Source organism: Notechis scutatus, chromosome 3, assembly GCF_049901735.1.
Source record: "Notechis scutatus isolate UNSWTSFEM ecotype Mainland chromosome 3, rNotScu1.2, whole genome shotgun sequence".
In the NCBI taxonomy this organism is placed as follows: domain Eukaryota; kingdom Metazoa; phylum Chordata; class Lepidosauria; order Squamata; family Elapidae; genus Notechis; species Notechis scutatus.
The window spans coordinates 179,641,888-179,652,738 of NC_142011.1; positions in this window are offsets into that span (position 1 = coordinate 179,641,888).

Sequence of the window (10,851 nt, forward strand, 5' to 3'; positions counted from 1 at the left end):
TGAGTGTTGGCACCGCCGGTGCATAATGGGCCCGGAGGATCGGCGCGAGGTTGTCCCAATCCATTGTCTTGACTTCGGCTGGTTTCATGAGTGCTTTTGCCATTTTAAAAACGGCGGGCCCGCAATGGGTCAGGAATACAGCTCGTTTCTTGCCAGGCGTGGCATCTTTTAGATTGTTGGTCTCCAGGAACATCTGGAACCTGTCAATATACGAGTCCCAGTCTTCGTTAGCCGGGTCAAATGGAGCGGGTGGTATGGCGCTGCTGGTCATTCTGTCACTAGTGGGTGCGCTCTTAGCCACGTGCTCTGCTTGGTGCTCAGTGAGTGTTTAGTCAGCTCTATCGTCTCCGCATCCCATCCTCGTCGCCAGTGTTAGATCTGGAGGAGCGGGCGCAAAGAACAGAGACGAGGCATCGAATAGTGACTCAACTCTTTATTAGTGACTTCAGAAAGAGAACAACTCGCTAGGGCAGCAGCAGCTCCTTTTATAGAGCTGGCTGCTGTCACAGTGTCCAATGATTTAAGTTTGCCGCGCTGGAAACGTCCAATCAGCGACGACCCGCTATCAGCCAATCAGACTAGTCGGAAACGACCAATCACGATCTGCTAACTGCGGGCCAATGAGAAGTGCAGGATTACGAGCCTGCTGTGGAAGTAAAACTATTAGGATTTAAAACTAGTGTGTTTGCTTAGTTCATAACATCCTGTTCCTCATTATTTGTGCCAGATATAAATCATTAAAAAGAGAGACAATAAAAAAGCTAAAAAGAAAATAAAAAAACAGAACGCCTTGCCAGCAATCATCAATACTCAGGTAGGCAGGGGTTTACATGAGGGGCAATACTAGACAAACAATTCAGCAGTAAAAATCATCCTAATTAAGGAACTACCAAAGAGAAAACAACAGCCCACCAACACTGACAGGGAGATCTATTGTATATAAACAAAGCAAATACTACTCCCTTCCAGCACGTTACCTAGTCAAGTTATGAAAAATCTGCAAGTAAGCAACCAAGGTATCCATATTCTATTTTATTCTTAATTCTCATTATTATATTCTTGATCTGTATTCTTAACTCTTCTATTATATTGATATTTGGTTTTAACATAGTTCTTATATTTTGGACACCTAGCTCTTTAGCACTGACTGAAATATACTTTTCTTGGAGGGCCTTCAGAATGTGATTGCAGCATTGTGTTATTTCAGGGACACTTGGTAAAAGAAAAAGGAGAATTAAAGAAGAAAAAAAGTTGAACTCTATGCCCTTATGAAATATTACCTTTTCTTTTTTTATCTGTCCTCAGATTTCTGAGTTATAAGTCCAAAATTTTTAAAGCACCTCTTACAGAATGCCTTTAACCTTCTAATACAGGAAAATTTGAGCTTATTCCCTGTGTCGTTTTAGCAATACTATCCAAATGTTACATTGTTTAATTGACAATCCATAAGATTTTTTAGAAATGGTATAAGTTGCTCTAGTAATAAAATAAGAGATGAGAAAAATGATGGTATGAAATGAACAAAGAGCAAGACATATTTTTGTACTGTCACAGGGGTAGGAAAATCCTCAGCCCTGAAAGTAATATCAATGTGATTTATTTCTTAATAAACGAGTACATTAAATAAGTAACATAGCAGCAGGATTATGATCTTCAGCGGCATTACACACTTCATTGATGAAATGAGGCATTCTCTGTTGCCTCACTGCTCCCAGCCATCTTATAAGTGTCATTTTTACTAATCTTCTTTGATAACGTAATTGATGGTAGTCACCTGAGGAGCCAGGTCCTTAGGCCAAAATCAAACACTACAGAGCAATGTACTGCTCAGTCAATTCTAGGTTTCCTATTGTCTTGAACTGATAAACAGTTCCATCACAGATAGGATTTAACTGTAGGACCAGATGAACAACCTGCATATAACACAGCTAATTAGAGCAGTTGGGAAGGCCTCAGGAAGCTTTTGTAAAAGAGAGTTTCCATTGTGACTGCTTCCATTTTTATTTGTCAGACCCTACAAACGGGGAAAAAAAACCCAACCCCCTGAATTTCTGGAAACTTTCCACGGATTGTTTGTCCCCGTTGGAATTATAAGGATGATCCAAATGCCAGAGTCACAGTAAAATGTTAATATTTACTAAGAAGCATGAATACCGAGAAGTGAAATCAATGAGCAGCGTACAAGATTCTCGCGCATCTATTTTTTTCCAAACAACAGTTCAATATTGTGAGTGGATCTTTTTTGAGGAATGTTATCCATTTTATATTTCTGTACAACACAATCGTTGAAGTCTGATTTAAAAAGAATGAACCATAACAAGGGAATGCCATGATTTCGATTTGTGTACGTCTTGTAACTGAGCTGAGAAAGCTCAGAGGAAAACTGGTCTGACTATTCCCACTATGGGAAGAAATAAATTGTAATTTAATTTTAGTTACAATAATTATTTTTAAATATGCATCTGGGCAAATAAATTTGCATAAGGAAACTCAATGCAAATTGTGTGGCCTCATTCTTGCTGTTTTATTTCTTCTGATGATGTATAAGAGTTGATTCTATGTAAATATGTCATCTTTTTTTCTAGCAGTAACTGTGCTATCTCCTAAAAAGAAGAGCAGGGGGAAGAGAAAAGGCTGCCAAAGGTAAAAGATAGATATGAAGTGCACAAAGCTGTGAACTAAGATGTTCGCATTACACAAAGATATGAACTAACTATATGTAGATGTGAACAAAGGGCCAGACTTGAAATATATAGAAACATGAGTAGGGTCTCACATTTTTTTCCTCTCCTTTTACGTCTATCTCTTCTTTTAGTTAGCCACTGCAAACTCAAATACTAACTCTGAGATAATAACAACAGTTAATAATATTTTGAATCTGCACATATATTATCCTAATATGTTATGGTTCCCTAGGATATTGAGAAGAACTTGTATATGATAGCCAGCACCAACTAAGGAACTGGTAGCGATGGTTTTATATTTTTATGTATATAATAATAATAATAATAATAATAATAATAATAATAATAATAATAATAATAATAATAATTCTACTCTATTTTGTGTCAACAGCTTTTCACTGCTCTGTAACAGGAGTTATAATAGGCAAGATAATAAAGTCAGAGTGTGACCTTAAAAGCAATTGAACAACCCAGACAATGAATGAAGAAATGTGGACAGTATTAAAGCAAATGATGGAGACAGAAAAAAATAAGACATTCTTTAGGGCTGAAAATATTTTGATGACCCTAACAATATGGGTGCATCCAAGGTGCTTCTCTTCTTTTCATATCATATTATAAATTGCTTTCAAAGCTCTCCTTGAACACGTAGCAGAAATAATTGTATGGTTCACTGACCATTGCAATAAATCTGGCATGACTCAGAAAATAAACCAATAATGCAATGTGCTGTTTCTTGGTGTGTGTATATATGTTGTGTTTATTGCCTTTTTAATAAGATTGCCTTTATTATTAGGAAAGACAACCATGCTTTATATGTTATGCTGTATAGAAATAACAGTGGTGTGGCCAAGAGGTCCTTGTGTTCAGCTAAACATGCAACAGATCTTGTTATGTATAACAATATCTGGGCTTCCTTATTATTGTAAATTATGCAGTTGACAATGCTCACTTCAATTATTTTTCTATCTAAACTTCTTTTACATTTTCCACAAAACATGCAGATGCATAGGGCTCACAATGTGTAAGGAGTGTGTAGAGAAAAAAAAACTAGTGAAAAGAAACATTTAACCTTAAATATATTATTTATTGAAGGATAAATGTTGTTTCCATCTACGTTTAGAACTTACAAGGTGGGCATTAATTGAGAAACTGACACAAAGTGTGGAAGGAATGTTCTCTACTACTCAAAATAGCAGCTCAAGGAAGCCTGAAAAAAATTGGTCTGCTTTTGTAAATAGCAGAGAGGGCACAGTGCTGTGCCTATGTGAGATCCAAAGTACTTCTGAATCATTTTCCAAACTAGGTCAGTCTAGTATCTGAGCCACAATTGGAATTGATCTATAATGCATTTTAAATGGATGCTAAAATATTCTGTCTTTAAATTTCTTTCTTATTTGAGAGTTTTTGTAATTCCATTATGGCTTTTATTTGTAAAAGCTTGGGTACCTGTGTGGAAAAAAGAGAATTTAAAAAGTTGTTTTAAGAAAAGATTGCAGGATCAGGAGTTTGTCATAAATACCAAACTGCATAATGCATATAATAACAATAGGTTTTTTTAAAAAAAATCCAACTTGTATTTTCAAGTTGACCAGCTTTTACTTTTTGTAAAATTTCCCTTATTAAACCCAAAGGAGTTTTTTAAAAGGCAACTGGAGTTTCTTGGTTTTCTTCCTTGAAAACATTTCTCTTCTTATCCAAGAAGCTTCTTGAAGAAGTAAAAATCATAAAGTAGCATTAGCTATTAGAGCTATATACTTTATAGCCATATTTTAATGATATTTATGTGATAGACAATTGTGATTACACACACACACACACACACACACACACACACACACACACCATATATATGTATTGTATGTATGTATGTATGTATGTATGTATGCATGTATGTAATCTCAGCACTGACATGATGGCACATCATCCATCCATCCATCCCTCCATCCATCCTCCATCCATCCATCATTCAACTTTTTCAATTTCCCCCTCCCAATTTTCAGTACACTGGTCTTTCAGAGCTTCCAATAATGTCAATTTCTATTCTCTGATGAAGCAGCACAGATGGACCTCGAAGGGGGGAATTGAAAAACTAATAGCACATATAATATTCACATACCATTTGTTTTCTATTTTTTCCAGCTTCTAAATTTATCCTGGATTAAATAGACTTTCAAATAATACACTCATAAAGGAAACCATTCCCCCCTTCTTGAGGAAAATGCTTTACAGAGTTGTCCATTTATTTATTTGTACATTTCCATATGGATTTAAATAGAAACATTACATTAATAACTATAATAAATTTGAAGAAATAAAAAGAAACCAAAAATTGCATTATGGGAGGTGACATGATTTACATCTGTTGTAATTTTTTATGAAACCTGTCAGCAAGTGAAACATCTCTAATATCTTTCTTAAGACTTCACATGCAGGCTCAGCTTTTTCTATCAAAATAGCAACAGGGCATCTTTACAGTAAAGATCTCTTTATAGAGAAAATCGAGAGATGCAACTTAATTGCAATATTACCAAAAAGGTCATATTTATTAAACAGCAGGTCATCTTTCAAAAATGTTGGCATGACTATTCATACTATTAAGCCATTTTATACTATTTTTCCCAGTGGAAAAAAGTTCATTACAGGTTTTGCTAGCTTATCTTTCTCACACACTTGGTTGTAACACCAAGTACGTAGTTTGTTTTGTATTTTTCATAAAGTCAGTTTTTTTTACATAATTGAATGAAATAGAAAGGAAATGCAAGGTGGTTTAAATGTAATTGTTACAGAGCACCCACCACATGAATGTCATTTTACTGTTTTACCACATGGAATTTTTACATATTGATAAATCCTTAGGATCAGTGCAAAGCAACTATAGAACTATTGATCAAAGGTACAGCACAGTAATGTAAAAGAACTACTTTCATTTAATTCGATAGAAAAGAAATTAAAATTTGCATGGGTATTCTGCTTATTTTAAAAGGAGAGAAACCACATGTGATGTCCTATCTTTTATTGTATTGTCATCTTTTCTTGTTTCCTCATGCTTTAGTTAACTGCTTTTTCAAATCTGGAACATGGGCAGAGAGATAATAAGGAATGACAATTGGGTAACCTAATAGTAACATAAGATGAAAACCAAAAGAATTGTAAGCATTTTGATGGTGATTTACTAAACTAGAAGACATATTTATTTCCTCATTTATTGATTGATTTATTATAACAGTTTATACCCTGCCCATCACTGAGACTCTAGGCAGCTTATACTTCTAACAACATCAAAATATGATCCATAACATAATCAGTGAAGTCCAATAGAATTCATATTCTCCTTCAGGATTGTCAGTTATCCAGAAATCCCATGAAAGTTGAGTTGGTTAGTTTCAGTCAGCAAGTGAGCATTTTGTTCAGTACTGAATGCTCTTGTAAGTCCTAACAGAAATAGGAGTGGTGGACCACTCCATCCAGGTCCTATCATAGATTATTCTCAAAAATCACCCATCTGGTTTCTCTACTGGAAGGGATCTAGATAATCTGTTTCATCCATGCCATCCAGCCAGATGTGTAGTTATTTCCCAACCACTTTCTTTATAACCTCATCTAAAAAAGGAATGTTTGTTGACTTTTTAATTTTAAATAAATTGGAAGTCAATTAATTATCTAAATTATTATGACAAGAAGGAAAATATTCTAGTCCTGCAGATGAATGCATCAAAAACGTTATCTAAGTGTTTAAAACTGGGCTTCTTTTCAAGTAATGCTTGAGCCTATAAATATATCTCACAAATGTTTTCCCTCTGCAAAAGGAGGAGATCCATGGGAATGACTAAACGCTGGCATAAGCTTAAGAGGAAGCCTACCCAGTAGGAACAATGAAACATCACTATGTCTCTAAATTTATTGTAGCTATGGCAGAGGTGGTATTCAGCAGGTTCTGACCAGTTCTGGAGAACCAGTAGTGGAAATTTTGAGTAGTTCGGAGAACCGGCGTGGCTTGGTGGCATGGCAGGGCAAGGTTACTGTAAAATCTCCAATCAGTTTTAAACACTTAGATAACATTTTTCATGCATTCATCTGCAGGCAAAAATATAAACAGGAGGTGTAGCAGACTTGAAGTTAAGTGAGTATCAACATGGTTTCCAAATATTCACTCTCCTTCCCCATTCTTACAGTAGCTTCCTTTGGGTTTTTTTTGTGGGTTTTTTTTTTTGACAAAAGGTTTTCTATAACTCCCCAAATGCCAATATTAATATTCAAACTGCAGGTGGCTATTTTGAATCATAACACTTCCATACAGATTAAACAGTCTGAAAATGAAACTAGTGTTGTTTAAGACCAGTTAATAAGAATGTAAAGAAGTAAACAAGTCAAATTCTTCAGTAGATTTCACTAGATGTTAATGCAATTCTACCCTGAATTAAGAGATGACAGGGTCATAAAAAGAGAGGAAGTTAATGTTATACACAAACAGAGAAAGTTACAGATCAAGAAGGATACAATTATATATCATACTTAATATGCAGATCAGGTTTTATTATGTTGATACAAAGAAAGAACTCTAAGAATACTTACAGAAAAACCGATTTTTGTTGCTAAGATATGAAACCATAAATTGTACTAATCTTGCCCTACTCAAGTCCCCACTTGTTTTTCTGATTTCCTCTCCCGCCAGTACCTATTATTTCTAACCAACAAATAGAATGTTAATTCTGTCAGAAACACAATGAACTGTTGGCAAATACCCAGTTTATTCAGGCAGTAATTTATGGAAGATCCAGCAAATAAAAGGATTGACTTGCTAATTTTCAGAAGCTGGGTAGCCCACTCATTTCTGCACTGATTCCTTTTCCCCAAACAAATACTGAACGTAACTAGTCCAATCAGATGTATCACTAAGACATTGGGGATTCTAAAGAATAGATTATAATAGAAATAGAAGATTATATTAAGATTAGGTTCCACAGATTTAATTGTGCTAATTAGTTGTGCAATTGGAACCAGGAGTCTTGTAACACTTTAAGGACTTGTTACCTGATGAAATGAGTTGTAATTCAATAAAAATTATGCATTATGTTTCCCTTTTTAAAAGTATTTTAGGAGCCACAAGACATCATTATATTTTGATTAGGATGAATTTGATAAATTATGTCCTCTTTTTACCTCTTATTGTTAAACTGCATGCATGAATCAGAAACAGGATTTAACACTGTAGGAGGGGAATAGAATGAGTCTATAGTAACAAAAAATCAGAAGTAGATTTTTATCTTTATGACTAACCAATTTTATTAAAAGGCATAAGCTTCTGTGAGCTGGAACATCAGAGGCATAGATTGGCTAAACTGATGTAGGATATAAATTGGGATGAGAAAGGGAGAGGAAAAGAAGAAAAACCAGAATAATTACATAAAATAATATGAGACATATTACAAGTTCCTTATGAATTAACATTGTTGTGTTTTAAATAAAACATTGTATTTGTTGAGGCCCTTTCAGATAGCCTGATATTTTTTATTTATGTGTTTTTGGCTATCCCTCACAGAGGTCTTGTTAGCCTCTTATTTTTCCAAAACGATTACTTTGAGATCTGCTATGGAGTATCCTATAAATTTTAAATGCTCTGATATTACTTTGCCCTTGTTTTGAGCCCTGAGTCAATAAATATGTGGCCCTTGCATTTTGAACCAACTGTTGTCTTCAAAATTCTTTAACTTTCAGCTGTTGCAGTGTCATGACACCATGATTCAGAATCTTGGGAATTGGTTCACCATTACAATGGTTGCAGCTTCTCACTGTCACACAATTGTTATTTGTAACCTCCCCTGATGGCTTCCCACAAGCAAAATTAATGGGAAAACGTACACCCACCCACAATACCTGCCTATCCACACTCCATAGCACACACTTGTAGCACCTATCCACTTGTCCCCATTCTGTAGTACCTGGGTCTAGCACCTATTCATCTGTCAGCCTGCTTGCCTGAAATTCCTACCTCTTCCCATGGCATGGACTGTGGGAATTATTTGTTCTTTGTGTACGTGCTAGGACAACGGAGCCTTCTGGTGGTTGACTGCAACACGAAGCAAGGAACAAGGACAAACTGTTGCCATTTCTTACCCAGAGTTGTAGCAAACTTAAACTTTGCAGCTTTGTGTGCTTATGTGAATGATCAGTGCATTTTGGGTGATGTAATACGTTTGTGATAGGACGCTAACAAAAATTGCTACGTTAACAAAGATTGCTTCTAATAAAAGTGGGTGTCGGAGTTTGCTTTGTGCTCTCATCCCGAGACAACCCTGCGTTGTGTCTTCTTTTCATGAGAGACCACCACAACTGGTGACCCCGACGTGATCCATTCAAAAGTGATACGTCTTTGGCACACCCATTCTCATCGTCTGGAATAGACTTGGTGCACCGCATCCGCTTGAATTGCTGGCGACAACGGATCCCTCGTGAGTATGGGTGGTAGATTCTCTAAGGAGCAGGCAGCTCACATTCAGGAAATCAGAGAATTGACCAAACGAAATTTTTTTACCTTTAAAAAGGGAGGCTCCCATCATGCCCCCCTCACAAAAACCTCTATTGAGGAACTCCTAGAATAAATTTGGCAACACTGCCCTTCTTATCCGGCTAAAGGCAGTATCAAAACTACAGTATGGAAGGAGATTGGAAAATACCTTCATGCAAGTCCTAGGGCCCCTTCGTCTATATTAATTGCTTGGAGGGTGGTTTTAGAGGCTCTCTCCTCTCTAGAGCAACCCCTACTTGGCCCCCTTTCTGGACCCCCTCCCTATGTGAATCCTGCTGTACAACTCTTGCCCCCCGCTGTGGCGCCTGTGTCTCTTAAACTGACTGCCCCCGGAGGCAAATGAAGTCGGTAAACCTCCCCCACCTTCTCCTGACCCCCCCTCACCCAATCCCTCTTCTTCTTCTCTTGCTCTCCCTTCTGTGCCTTCCTCTCCTGCCTTACCCCCTCCTATGGGCGCGGTTCAAAGGCAAATTACAAATGAAGCGGCTCGGCAGGAAATTCTTCTTAAATTGGCATATGAGAACGCTAATGCAGACTGTAAAACCTTGCTTACTCCCTTGATTAATTCTCCAGATGCCACTCTAGCCCAATTCCCACAAGCCTGCAGGGTGGTGGGAACACACCAATACACTTCCGAAATGATGGCTGCAGCTATCACCAGAGGTAATAAGCCATCTGGTAATTGTTACAATTGTGGGAAGCCTGGTCATTTTAAATCACAATGTCGAGCCCCGGCGGGGGGGGGGGCAGCAAAGCCCTCCGCCAGTAGAGATGTTTGACCAAAAACAGTCTGCCCGAAATGTAAGAAAGGCTATCATTGGGCTAATCAATGTCGATCAAACACTGAACCCTCGGGAAACGAGTAGAGGGGCCGGCAGCTAGCCCCTCTCCCAAGGCTGCCCATATACCACCCACTGTGTATGAATTATCAGTGGCAGAAGATGTGCTCATATCCTTTCCCCATCTACCACTCTCTGTCAGCACACAGCTTCCTCCTTCTGCCTCCTTCTCCTCCGATAAAACTGCTCTTATACAATCTCACCCTCATGCCCTCCTCAAAGGAATCTCTGTGGTTCCTGATCTGCTTTATCCTTCCTCAAAACTCTCAGCCATTAACCTTTCCTCTTTTTTTAACAAATTTTATTAATTTTTAAAGACTTACAAAACATAAATACACAGAAACACAAAACATAAAAGCATAAAAAATCTCTTTTCTGAAAGTTGCTTAGTCAAAACTCTTGGTACAGACACAAATTCAAATTCATATTCATTTTACATACCATTCCATATCTTATTAGCATTTTCAATTTTCTACATAACTTCTCCTCTCTTTTAAATTTTCTCAATTTTATTTTATTTATCTCCTCTCAATTCGAATCATAATATTTATTATTCTTTGTCTGTTCTATTTCCAGCTATCCATTTATCTTTCTTCTTTGAAGAATTCCAATGTAAGTTATGTGTTCTATATTAAGTATTATAAATATAGGGGAAAGAGATAAAGGCATCTCTTTCCCCTATATTTATAATACTTAATATAGAACACATAACTTACATTGGAATTCTGTCTGGTACTTTCTAAAATTATACAGTATTATCAAAACCAATACAAATTTATTCATTAATATTGATATTCAT